At 33.1% G+C, this 11,875-nt stretch overlaps 1 pseudogene; it reads right to left on the bottom strand.

Moving 5' to 3' along the window:
* Positions 1 to 108: 108 nt before the first annotated feature.
* On the bottom strand, positions 109 to 227 carry LOC112472411 (annotated as a pseudogene).
* Between the last annotated feature and the right edge of the window lie 11,648 nt (positions 228 to 11,875).

An 11,875-nucleotide genomic window follows, 5' to 3' on the forward strand; every position in this document is an offset into this window, starting at 1 on the left:
TTTAATTAATTTATTTATTTAATGTTTTTAGGCGAGGTAACCCTTGGTTGACCTCATAGATCACAAGGACCTTGTCAGTTTACAATTCCTTATTTTTTATTTTTTTTATGCCTACGGCACTTGGTCTTCCTAGATGGTCTCCCATCCAAATATTAACCAGGCCTGACCCTGCTTAGCTTCTGAGATCAGACAGGATCGGGCTTGTTCAGGGCGGCATGGCCGTAGACTATTTTGTTCTTTAGATTCCACATGTATGTGAAGTCATGCAATGTTTATCTTTCTCTATCCGACCCATTTCATTTAGCGCAATACCCTCTAGGTTCATCAAGGCAATATCTATTTCCATACTCTTCCTTTTAGTCTGTGTTGGAGACATGTCCATGACCTAAATATGCTTCTTTTAAATACAATAAAGAAAAAAATAAACAACAACAATAAAACAACTGGTTATTCATTACAAGCAAGGAATTGTGTTACATATTTAGATATGCATCATTTTAATCCTCACAAAATTCGTTTGCTATTGCGTCTCCATGAAAAACCACTTAAATGTTTGATGAACAAGAAGGAACTGGGATTTTTGAAAAATTAGATAAGTAGCATGTGAATAGATCAGAGAGGTAAATGATAGAAAGGACTTTTACCCTAAGTGCCAGAGGAAGCTGTTGGAATATTTTAAGAGTTGATATGATTTATGTTTTGACAAAATTACTCTTGATGATGTGCTGAGAATAGACTGAAGACTTGAATCCTTCTAATTGATTAATACGAGTTAGAAATGGTGGTGGTATGCACGAGGTTAAAAGCAGTGGACACAGTAAGAAGGGACTGGCTGTTTTATTTTTCCACAACAGAGGCAAAAGGAAGTGCTGAAATAGCACATGTAAGCTGTTAAAAGAAGAACTGGAGTTGAGCATGTTGCTAAGTTTTTATTTGGAGATGGGGTTTTTATTTATTGAGAAGGGGAGATTGTGCAAAAAGTAGGTTTAAGGATGGAGAAGAACAACAGTTCAGTCAAAGCCATGTTGAGTTTCTCCAAGTAGGAAATTGGATAAGGTTGGAAGTATCTAGTAGGTAATTGGACAGATTAATCCTCTTGGAATTCAGAGGAGAGTTCTGATTGAAGATATGAATTTGAAATATGCAACAATATATATAAACATAACACATAGATAAGAGCGTTTGACTGACTGAACTCATCAAGTAAGTCATTATAAATATAAAATAGAAGTCAAGAGGCAGAGCCCTGAGGAATTTTAAGGAAGTAAAGAGAAGGTATCAAAGGAGACTGAGGAGAAGACATTGATGTAAGTGGATAATCAGGAGAGAAATTAAATGGTCTCGTAGACATGTGAAGAAAATGTTTCAAAGATGATCAATGATAGTTAAAGGGAATGCTGGTCATAAAGCAGATAGAAGAAATGATTCTGAGTGAGATGTAAACATTGTCTTGTAAACATTCTGTGTTCAACAGTCCTGTATTTCCTTTGACAACTGATATCACTGGTTTAGTGCTATTAACATTTTTTTCTTTAAAGTATGACATATGAACATTTCATCCAATTTTTTGATGAATGCTTAATATTAAGTTCTGATTGCATTTTAAGCTGCTAAATGTCAAGTCATTTAAAGACATACTGAGATGACGAACAATATTTTACTTTATTGGTAAAAAGTATTGAAGGACACTTTTTTATGTTCTTTTTCACAAAGTAAACAGTTCCTCATTTTCAGCTTTTCAAATAAAATATTGCATTATCATATTGTGGGTAGTAAGGTCAATCAGTACATGCTTCCTCAAAATGTTTTATTCTTAGCTTCAAAGAAGACACTAATAAAAGGTCATGGTCGTCAACTTCATTCATATTCAAGTTGTCTAAATTATAAACATTCCACCTAAAAAGCTTTCATATTCCTGACCTGCTCAATTAAATTACTTCTCTATCAAGGTGTCAGATTTATATTACTTCAGTCATGCCTTTTCCCCTCATTCCATCTTTGGGAATCCTCAAACATGACTTAAAAATTTAAAAAAAAAAAAAGTACTTTACCTATTTTAAATTCTTTAAATGGCAAAGTATATTACTTAAACTTTTTTTTATTATTATTTGAAAGGGTGCTTAAATTTCTCTTGACAGTACAGTTGACCCTTGAATAATACTGGGGTTAGGGACACTGACTCCCTTTAGAGTTGAAAATCCACACATAACTTTTGACTCCCCCAAAACTTAACTACTAAGAGCCTACTATTGACCAGAAGCCTTACAGAACAGTAGATCAACACATATTTTGTGTGTTATATGTATCATATACTGTATTCTTACAATAAAGTAGAGGATAAGAAAATGTTTTGAAGAAAATCATAAGGAAAAGAAAATACATTTATAGTACTGTACATATTTTTTGAAAAAAAATCTGTGTATAAATGGACCCATGCAAGTTCAGACCCATGCTGTTCAAGGGAAACGTAGAGCTTATTTGAGCAATAATCTATGATGTGAGTGAATTCTTAATGTTATGTAAAAAGCCAACAATATTTCTTTAAATCTTCTTCTAAAAATATGCTATAGCCTGTTTTAAAATTTTGATTTAGATGAGTAAAAATGTCTGTTACATAATCTTGTTTGCAGCACCTTCTTTGCTTGTTTGGACTTAAAACAAGAGTGCTCTATCTTTTGCTTGCTTTCATTGTCAAAATTGTAGAGCTAATCCCAGATATCATTAACTGTTTAAAGTCCAGACTTCACTGGTGACAAATTTTTTTGCTTGATCGAACTTTATTAGACTCTTGGACCTTTTCCTAGGCTCATCTGTGCTCTTCCTTGTAAAATCCAGTTTTAGCCAGAATCTTGCTAAGTCCATTTAGCAAGAACCTTCCACCTTCAATATCTGATTACCCTTGATATCTGATCCAGTTCCTCATCATCCACCATCTCCCAGATCATGTCTGTTCACTGTGGCATCCCTTCAACAAGAATCCTGTTAGGGAAGTTTAGCCAAAATCTCTCCTTACTCCTAACGTTCCTTCTTAGTAATTTCCCATCCATCGACCCCCACCTTGCTCCTTGGTTATACATTCTCATTTGTCCATGCTGTATTTAGAGTTGAGCACAATCTCTCTTCCCCATTGCAAAATCGGATTGCAGGTGTCCCTATTCCTACTGTGGTGGCCCTCAATAAAGTCTACCTTACCATCTTTAACACACACACACACACACACACACACACACATACACCAATGGTCTTGTCTATTTATCAGTGATTAGTGGAGTCAATGCAACACGTTACTAGATCAGCAAATGTGTGAGGAGCATGACAATTTTGAATAACAGTTCTCAGTTCACCAAAATTTTTTAAATTAATATTTCTTTCCAGTTAAAGGAGGGAAAAAAGAAGTAAAGAATCAAGTGTTCTGTGGTAGTTCCAGGACTGACATCTAAATTCTGGATTTCTGTGCAAGCATAAGACTGATACTTCTTTACTTGCTTGCACACTAGAGTTTAGAGCTCCAAAAGGCAGGTGCAAGTATGATATACTTCTATAGCAGTGATAGAAAAGTAATTGCTTGAGTTTGCCAATATAGTCAGATGGCCAACTGTGAACAAATTCTAACCAGCAGCTTAGCTCATAAAGAATATTCCTGGAATATTGTTATTTTTTATTGTTGCTAAATCTAAAAAAAAAAAAAAATTACTGCATTTAGAGGCAATGGTTAGTAGTTTTGCTTCTGTTTGCAGCAACCGGTAGGGAAAAGTTCAAATCAGCTCTTTTATATAGATGCTAAGAGAAGCTGATGCAGCTGTTGATTCTACTGTGATCTAAGAGAGAATTGCTTATTCAAGCCCCTGGATATATATCAGGAGGCACTGTAATATAGAGATTAAGGAAAGGTGCTCAATAATCACAAGGTCTTGATATGAATTATCATTTCTGATATTGGTCTATCACAAAACCTCTCTGTACCATGAGTTGTTCATGTACAGATGAGAGTGATAACTAAAATGGCATGTGATGGTATGAGGATTAAATGATGTATGTATGGTGCTTAGGACAGTTTCTGGACCACTGTATACACCCAATAGATGTAAGTTATCACTATATAAAGTCAGTATAGGATAACAACAAAAGGCTCTAGGAGGGAGTGATGTTTTGCTATCAGAGAACTATGTCAGGATCCAGGGGGGTCCATAAACAGCTAATAGGTAAGCAATGCCTGAGGGAACTGCTAAATAAGGTCTAAATACACAGGGAGAGAGAATGTCAATTACAGAAGGAGCCAGATCCCAATCATTTCTGGTGTTAAATTAGAGTTATTTCTTTAATAAGAAGACTGGTATGGAATCTTGAACAACATCAGTGTCATGAAAGAAAAATGTTGGGACTCCAGCATTAAAGGAAAATAAAAGAGACATGATAATAAAATGCAGTCGTTGATTAGTCACTGGATCCTGGGGGAAAAATAGCCACAGATAATATTTTGAGGAAAATTGAAGCAATTTAAATGTGGATTGAGTAGTAGGTAATATTTGAATATTAATGCGAAATTTCTTAGATGTGATAATGGTATTGCAGTTTTTAAATTTTAATAACACTTAACATGAGATTTACCCTCAACAGATTATTAAGCATACAATACAGTATTTATCTGTAGGCACAACGTTGTACGGATCTGTAGAATCTACCTCGCCTAACTGAAATTATATACGCATTGATTCAATTCCTCATTTCTGCCTCCTCCCAGCTTCTGGCAACCACAATTCTATTCTTTGCTTCATTGAGTTTAACTATTTCAGTTCCTTATATAAGTGGAAACATGCTGTATTTGTCCTTCTGCAACTGGCTTATTTCACTTAGCATAATGTTCTCCAGTTTCATCCACACTGTGACCTATAGCAGGATTTCCTCCTTTTTTATGACTGAAAAATAGAGCAATAAATGAATACTGGATTTTGTTCTTTTTTCATCCATCGACGGACATTTAGATTGTTTCCATATTTTGGTTATTATGAATAGTTACACCAAACATAGAAGTGCTAATATATCTTTGAGATTTTGATTTCTGTTCTTTGGGATAAAAACCTAAAAGTGGAATTGCTGAATCATGTGGTAGCTCTATTTTTAATTTTTGAAAAACCTCCATATTGTTTAACATAGCAGCTGTACCATTTTGCATCATACCAATAGTGTATGGCAGTTCCAATTTCTCCACAACCTTGGCAACACTTGTTTTCTTTTGTGTTTTTGGTAATAGCCATCCTGAAAAGTGTGAGATGATACCTTATAGTACTTTTTTTATTTGCACTTGCCTGATGATTAAGGACGTTGAGCATCTTTTCATATACCTGTTGGTCATTTGTAAATCTTCACTAGAAAAATGTTTGCTCAAGTCCCTAGCCCATGTTTTAATCAAGAAATTAGTTCGCTATTCAGTTGTAGTGGCCCCTTATATATTTTTGGAAACTAACACCTTGTCAGATAAATGGTTTGTAAATATTTTCTCTTTCCTTTTCAGTCTGTTGATTTTTTCCTTTGCTATACAGAAGCTTTTTTAGTTTAGTAAAATCCCACTTGTTTGTTTTTGCTTTTGTTGCTGTGGTTTTGGTATCATATCCATGAAATCATTGCTAAGACCAATCTCAAGAAGATTTTTCTCTAAGTTTCCTTCTAGGAGCTTTATGGTTTCAGTTTTTAAATCTTTATTTTGAGTTGATTTTTGTGTATGGTATAAAGGTCCAGTTTCATTCTTTTGCATTTGTTGAAGAGACTGTTATTTCCTCATTGCATATTCTTGGCACCCTGTTGAAGACCAGTGACAGTATAGGTATGGATTTATTTCTAGGCTCTTCATTCTGTTCCATTAGTCTATTTGTCTATCTTTATAGCAGTAATTGGTATTATAGTTATATATGTAAAACACACTAAAATATTTAGTGCGAAAATTAAAGATATCTCTGACTTTTTTTGTGTGTGTTTCAGCAAACAATAGCAGCAGCAGCATGGGATGTGTGCGTGTGTGTATGTGTGTGTGTGTGTGTGTGTGTGTGTGGTGTTATTACTGAAGTCTGACAATTTCATCTCAGTCCCTAGTATGGCATCCCTTTCTACCTAGCCTTATCTCTGTATCGTTAGGATAGCTGACTCATTGAGCCCTATCCATGGTCAGAAGTTTTGACTAATATCAAGTAAATAGCAAGAAATGTGGACAGTTTCATAATACATCAGAGATTACCTGATATTTGAGTAACTGTGCCAAACGCAAAATAAAACATGGGAGGCTCTCTTCTGATTAAAATAAACTCGGCCAACAGGAACCCCTAATGGATAATTATTTGACTCAGGCTTGACCAGAATTGTACAAGAAGCTTAGTAATCTGTCATAACTATCTCTTAGGTTAAAAAAAAAAAATCCAGTTGATGCTTTGTTGATAACTGTTCTCCAAGAGCCAATAAAATTTTCTTTGCTCATTTTATTTATTTTTTATGTTTTATTTATTCAAATGCAATTAGCACTGAGTGTGCTAGAGGCTCTGTTTGAAGACCTTTACAAATATCAAAACATTGAGTTTGTTTAATTTTTATAACATTATGAAATAGGTACAGTTATTATCCCTATTTTACAGAAGAGAAATATGAGGCAAGGAGAGTTAGTTGTCTGACTCAAGATCATACAGCTACTAAGTAACAAAACAAGGATTCAGCCTAAGAACTTTTACACCAGAGTCTATATTATGGAAATGTTACCTTCCAACTTCTGAACTCTCTTCAAACTTCCAATATCTTCTCAATGCTTACCATAAATTCACTTCCTTAAGCATGGTCCTCAGAGTCTTTAATATATATGTTTTTACTGTTAGTTAAGTTTCATCTCTAGTCATTTTCCCCTTATATGCTATGTCATAATCATTTTTTATTTTCTTTCATTTTTAATTTTTATTGATTGCAATGCACTAAATCAATGTATCTAATCATACTGAAAATTACTTTGATATTCAACTTAAAGTGTTCAAACTTCCTCTTTTTTCTGGTTTTATATATGTCTGACTCACATGTTTAGCTTATTTCTGACATATCATTCATATTCATCCTGAACCCCCACTCTTTTCTTATTCCATAACCTGGATTTTTTTTCTTTTTATCATTCTGACTCAGTCTTGATTTTACCTTACCCCTTGTGTTGTTCAAGTTCAGTTTCTCTTTCCAGAGCATAACCTCCTCATCAAATCTTTACTCTTCCTTTTAGAATTGCCCCAGAATGGCATAATTAGTGATTTTCATCAGAGGTACAGGAAATAAAATGAGAGACTATAATAAAACTGTACTATCTATCATTGGACTATAGGATTCAAAATAGTGCCGTGGAGTAAATATTTGTATATCCAATTGCTAACCATTATCCATAATCACTCACAGTAATGAAATAATCTCATAAATGTCACTCATTTCCTATTAAAGATTTGTATTTTCTCATTATCACTTTTTTATTGTTGGTTTTGAAAGTAATGTGTCATTAAACATTTCAACTTATGCTAAAGTATTAGCCATTAACTAAAATTGTGTTAATTTTTATAATACATGATTAAGTGCATTGTAGATATCTATTATGTGGTTATACACTCCATGATATAAATCAACAACACTTAAAGTAATTATGAAAATTCTATCATTTTTCATTAGAGAGAAAACTATGTTCATTATGAGAGTATTTATTTTCAAATGCAAGCTATATATGGTAAGCTTGAAAATTTTTATAAATGAATATTGATTAATAATGTGCAATAAATATTTTTCTACTAATAATATACTAACAAAATATGCTGATTTTCAGATGTTATTTTTTATGAAATTTACATTTCAATTAAACTTTTTCTTATGCTATTACCATATATATGTGTACATATGTATATATTTTTTTCTTTTTCAGAAAGCTCTATTTTGTCGTTCCATATTTTTTATTCTTAAATTGGCTGCAGGGAATTAAATATATTTAAAGTCTATTCCTTTTCTTATCAAGGTAAACTACTCTAAGTTTGGACTTCTATACTTCATTTTTATGGCACTGGTAGCTAAGGGGCTTTTTATCATATATGGTGTGATCTTGAAGAGCCCTATAAAAAAGGAACACTTTTTAAAGCTGTTTTTTGTGCGTTGGAGTCATAAACTTTAGTATAAATTGGTATCAAGAGGTGAAATAATGCACAATCTTCAATAATCTCTAGGCAGTATACACAGCATACTCCCGTTGCCAGTGATTTTTCTTATACACACGAATTGCAGAAATATCATATATTAACTCATGCAAATTATACACCTTGACAAATATATGTATGTCAAATATTTCATTTTGGATTTTCTTTCTAAGAGAAAAACTAAGAAAACTAGAGTAAACTGGAGAAATGAGACAACCATACTACTATAGACTAAATTGTTTGTATCCTCCCAAAATTCATATGTTGAATCTTAACCATCAAGGTGATACTATTAGAAGTTGGGGGTCTTTGGTAGGTGATTAGGTCATGAAGTTAGAGTCCTTAAGAATGAGATCAGTGCTCTTGTAAAAGAGGCCCCAGAGAGATCTTTCCCCCTTTATACCATGTGAGGATAGTGAAAAGATGACCTTCTATGATCCAGGAAGTAGGCTCTCTCACCAGACACTGAATCTGTGGCAACCTTGATCTTGGACTTACCAGCCTCCAAAACTGTGAGAAGTAAGTGTTTGCTGTTAATAAACCACCCAGTCTACGGTATTTTGCTATAAGAGCCTGAACAGACTAATATACAAATAATTTAAACCTCTTCCAAATGCTTTTAAAAAAATATGAGCATTTCATACTATAATCTCTTTAAAAATAATTTAGTTTGTGGAAAAAAATTACAAGGCATAGCATTCTACTGTGACAATTATTTTTTATTTATTAGATATTAATATGACTAATAGTTATGAACTACATTTACCATAAGTTCCATTCAAATGAAAAGATCTGATCCACTTAATAGATTCCATTTGGCAGAGTCTTGGAAGTATTGTATCAACATTTAAAAGATAAATGCTTAATCTTTCAAATTTGGAGTAATTAACATAAAAGAGTTTGTTATCTCAAGTTTCAAAAACATCTTTCTCTGCCAAGTGCATTTTAGAAATTAGGCATAATCTTTGTCAATAAAGTGTTTTAAAACATTTTAGTTAATAAAAATCAACCTAAGAATATATTCAAAAAGTCTAGTGTAATGTTTGGGGAGGAAAAAGCAAAACTAAACAAGTAAAATATTAACAGCAAAAACCTGAGCAACAAGATGGGCGTTTTAAATTTGTCTTTGTTATCTTAGAATAATGTGTAACAAATATTTCTATTTTTTAAAGAGAAGTGCTACACCTAGTCATGAAAGATGTATAAAAAATAGAGAATAAAAAGGTCTAGATAATAGCTTTCTGATTACCCACTTCCAGCCACATAAGAGAAGCAAATGCGAAAGGACAGGCCTAGAATCTGTGATGTGTTAGCCTCATGGATTATGACTACATGTCCCTCCTCTTCTCTCCAGAGATGTTTCTGCCCCACTTTAAACAAAGGTGCTTGGAAGAAGGAGGTATCTTTACAAAGAGAAAACTGGTATCTTACTTCCTGGCTAGATATTTGCTGAATGGGCAACAAAAGTTGTATAACCACTTTAGTGTACCAGAGAGTGAATTAGTGAGAGAGTTCTTTGGAGAAGTCACCATCTTTCTCTGAAATTAGATGTCATGTATTAAAAACAAAACAAAACAAAAGCTAGAGAATTGTGAGGTCAGCGACCAGCTAGAACTTCCTGTGATGGGCGGAATGAAGAAAGAGAAACATTAGAGAAATCTGTACCTCCTATAATTATCATATCAAAAAAGTATGAGTTTCTAGTGGGCAAGTATACATCCAGAAAAAGAGCTGGATGTTCATCATCTTGATGGGACCCAACCATGGTGATCTGTTGGAACAGAGTCACTGCAGCAGTAAGAGGTCACAGGGTGTGTCACTGGGTGGAGCTGGATAAGAGCTGAGGAACTTCAAAGAGGTTAGCCAGGAAGCACATCACAGAACCTGAAAGCTGGACAGTTCAAAGGGTCTTGCAGGGCCAGTAAATGAGCCACACATCAGCACCTAATAAATGACCTAAAAGAGGGCCTCTGAGGCCAGACAGCATATAACTGTTAAAAGACAAAGAGAGCCACTTGATAAAAAGACAATTGTTCCAATAAATATAGTTCTTTCCTTTATATACCTTCACTGAGTTCCACCTACTTGAAAAGGTTATACCAGACATTAGTCCAAAGGACTCATAGAGATATTTTCAGATGGAAATAAATATATCTTTAGTGATACTTCTATAAGATGCATTCAGTGGCTCCTCACACACTTCATTTGACTTGAGACAAATTTCATGGTTTGAAAAATAATCTGAGGATAATTGTACTTAAATGATTAATACTAGGAAAATAATTGAATTTAAATTCTTTCTAATTGCTGTACATCAGACATTTTTAGCCTCTATACATTAATGTAATAGAAATCTATATAGATCTGTTAAAGTAAAAGAGTCAAATTACTTTGGCTGTTGTAACATGTTTTCATTCTCCATTTCCTGTAAAATTGACTTCACTATGCTAATAACCACAAAAAAGATTACCATCTCAAATTAAAATATTTTAGGCCTTTTATATAGATAAATAATTAATGGACACAAAACAGATTTAAAGTGGGGGAATTTTATTAAGTGTGTCCTAAAGTATAATATTATCATCAGATGATTTTTGGGAAATGTGCAGACACTTTTACACAAAGCAATATATGTATACATATTTTTTCATATATTTGTATGTATAAACATTGAATGATCTGTTATTAAGTCTATTGGCACCCAATTATCAAAACCCCACTGAATAATCATACCCTGCTGCTGCATGTATGATATCTGTGTGAATATGTATGATATATGTGTAAGTATGTATTTTTTCATTATTTACAATCATAATTATGTACACAAGAAGCAGCTAAAGTAATTCAGCAGGCTATTAGTTTGCTACCTATGAAACTCATTTTAGTTAAAATCGTATTATTATTATATTCCTGGATATGTAAGATCTCTTTCCTCATAAAGGAAAATGGGGATAGAAATTGAATTTTCTATCATGCTGAATCTTGTCATTTTATAGAGTGTGATTTCTTACTAGGCTCACAGCATCCATCATTCTTTTTTTAGATAGGTAAGTACGCTATGGTGACATTCTGCTTAAAGCTAGACTCGCAATATGGCAAATGTGGCAAATGAAATGCCCATTTAATCCAATATATTTTAATGAAGTAAATAAATTGGTGTAGTGAACAAATAAACTGTTGTAGTAAGAGATCACTTGGCAAAGTAGTTTATAGTGAAGGAAACATCACTTTACACTAACCCTTCACCATCTGTTGTGTACTCTAATTTAAAAAGACCATAATTTACAATTGTAGAAGCAGGTAAGAGACAAATTATTGAAATGCATATTTATGTGCTATATTCACCTGAACATGCATCTATTCTGTTTATCTATGGAACATTAGGTGCTAATTTGGAGACAGTCTCCTCTCTTAACATATGAAGATAGATTTGGGAGGGATAAAATTAAGAATTATTTTTAAAGTGATTCCTATTTATAGAATCATGATACCAATTAATAATAAACTGAATAATTATTTATAATAACATTATATTTTATATAAAATGCTAGATCGTGAAGCATTTGCCAAAATTACTCTTCAAGGAAGACTATTATTTTAATTACATTGTATTTAGGTTGACCCTAATGAAATGTCCAATATTCCATTTTTACCTACATAAAAGGCAATTTCTTATGGTTCAATCTGAT

This window comes from Pteropus alecto, unplaced genomic scaffold (assembly GCF_000325575.1).
Source record: "Pteropus alecto unplaced genomic scaffold, ASM32557v1 scaffold76, whole genome shotgun sequence".
In the NCBI taxonomy this organism is placed as follows: domain Eukaryota; kingdom Metazoa; phylum Chordata; class Mammalia; order Chiroptera; family Pteropodidae; genus Pteropus; species Pteropus alecto.